The sequence below is a fragment of the Ornithodoros turicata genome, chromosome 5 (assembly GCF_037126465.1).
Source record: "Ornithodoros turicata isolate Travis chromosome 5, ASM3712646v1, whole genome shotgun sequence".
Lineage (NCBI taxonomy): Eukaryota > Metazoa > Arthropoda > Arachnida > Ixodida > Argasidae > Ornithodoros > Ornithodoros turicata.
In genome coordinates this window covers 48791906-48794104 of record NC_088205.1, presented here as the reverse complement: position 1 = coordinate 48794104, position 2199 = coordinate 48791906, and the positions used below count along the sequence as shown (strand labels likewise).

General features: G+C 47.7%; 1 long non-coding RNA gene across 1 annotated transcript; it reads left to right on the top strand.

Moving 5' to 3' along the window:
* Positions 1-245: 245 nt before the first annotated feature.
* On the top strand, positions 246-1702 carry LOC135396005 (uncharacterized). The gene is made up of 2 exons (XR_010423241.1): positions 246-1443; positions 1553-1702. It is a non-coding gene; the product is annotated as an uncharacterized LOC135396005 (long non-coding RNA).
* The last annotated feature ends 497 nt before the right edge of the window (positions 1703-2199 follow it).

Here is a 2199-nt window from a genome sequence, read left to right as displayed (position 1 = left end):
CTCTTACGCAGACGTGGCCTTGCAGTCACCTTCTCCGTGTACTGTTTGGCAATGTGATAAAGTCTTATCTTCCCATAACAGTCTGCAACGTGTTTTGCAAGGCGAATGACATGGTTTTCGTCTGGACTGCACTCAAACATGTGCTGGCTCAAAGTAGAAAAAATGTCCAGTCTTGCAGACGTCTTGCAGTCTTGTGAGAAGCTGCCCAAGCTGAGCATTGGATGCCAAGGTTCCTTCAGCATTTGACGAACACGTTTTTCTGTTGTTTTACAAATGGCGATGACACTCTGAGACGCACTAATCAGACCACCTCGAGACTTTCGACGAAGAAGAGCACTGTGTAGAGTTCTGTCTGTGAGAGCGTCGATGCAGTCAGCACAGGAGATCTTCCTTGTCACCATCTTGACAACGTACCCCGCGATGTACCCCACAACATCTTCAACAAAGGCTGACAGTTGCTCTGTATCAGGTACATCTGCGTAGTCGTGGTCTTCAACGCATTCACTCTGTGCAGTACCAAAATAGCGGGATGCATGAATGTCAAGTTCGTCAAGGGAAGTAGCTCCTGCTGCTGCTGTCACAGTCAGTATGCGTGTGGAGTCTTGGGCGATACAATTACCTCGTGCTGTAGGCTCGATTTCATGGTGAACAAGGAGCCTCTTGTATGCAGCCATGAAGTGTCCTGCCGTCGGGTTGTTGCACCACCCACCTTTACCCCTCAACGCACAAAAGAAAAGTTCGAGGTGGTCTTGAGAGAGTTTGTATGTGAGCAGGTACCTTAAGAGTGCATTATCTCCTGAAAGAAGATGGCTGCATAGGCTTTGAATGCTTGCCATGTTGATGAGGAATCCAAGGAAGCCTGTTTTTCGTGGGGATTCTAATATTGGCTTTCCAGATGCATCTTTCAGGTTGCCAATATACGCAGTCATCTCGTTGAAGAATGGAATCCAAAGGTGGCGGGTTGGATAACGGATGGGTGCTTTGAAGTTCTTTGCCAGGGAATTGCGGGAGTTCATGATGTCGAACAGACGATCGAACTTCCTGAGGAATTCCACTGTTGCCTCACATCCATGAAACATTGGATTGTTTATGTCCCTGTCACAGAACTCCAGAGCATCCACCACACTTGAGCTGAGTGTCTGAGCTGCCAAATTCACCTTCATCTTCTGACTTCCCCAGTCAATGTGGGCAGCCTTGAGCTTGTTTCCAGCATGAAGCCCTTCCGATTGCTGCAGATTTTGGAGGGATACGAGGTAGGCCCACTTTATTGTGCCTCCATTGCTGTCTTTCAGGGTCCCCATTGTTGCCAGGGCATTACGAATCAGCTTCAGCATGTGGCAAGCATCGAGGATTACATGAACTCTCCAGGAAGAATCAGAAGGGTGCTGAAACCATGGCCTGATGTCGGGGCTTCTCATGTTTGCACCAAGGTCTTGAAACATGGTGAGGTTAGAGCCCAGGCCGTCACTCACAATTGCAGCTATCAGAATTCCAATGTCATGTAGCTTTTGAAGGCAGAGGCTACAAGGTTTGCCTTTTCCTCCCCACTTAGGCTGTTGATCAGAAAGTATGCACATGGCACTTTCCAGTTACTGTCCAAAGCAACCACAAGGAATACAAGAGCTTGTGTAGCTGGTTCCTGGCTGTCGCCATCAATGCCAGTACCTAGGTTTATGAAGCCATTAAAGGACTGTCCTGTGAACTGAATCTGCTTCTTTATGCTCATTTCATCGAGCATGAGTGAACATACGACACGTTTAGATAACTTCCGCTGCTCTTCTACTCTTACTTTCAAGGCATCAAAGGCTTCGTGTGTAAATCCTGGCTCACCATAGATTGCACTGTACCATGACCTGATTGTTGCATGGTGCGGAAGTGCCAAATTGAATGTCTTTCTCACATACTCGTACGCCTTCGTGGAGTAGAACTGCAGTGTGAGAGCAAAACTACGTAGGGATGGGGGTACTGCTCCCTGCTGTTCTTCCCATGTTTGTTGTGTATAGTACGTAGCACCAAACCCAACTGCACGCCTGAAAGGGAGCCACGGAGAATGTCGCTGCACTGCTTTGAAACCAGTGACTTTTTCTGGAGGTCTTCAATCACACTTTCTGCAGTTACCACCTTTTTCTTTAGTCTCAAATTCTTCTGGTGGGTATGCTTCACTTTTTTGCTTGCACCTTCTAGTGCCTCAACTGCGAC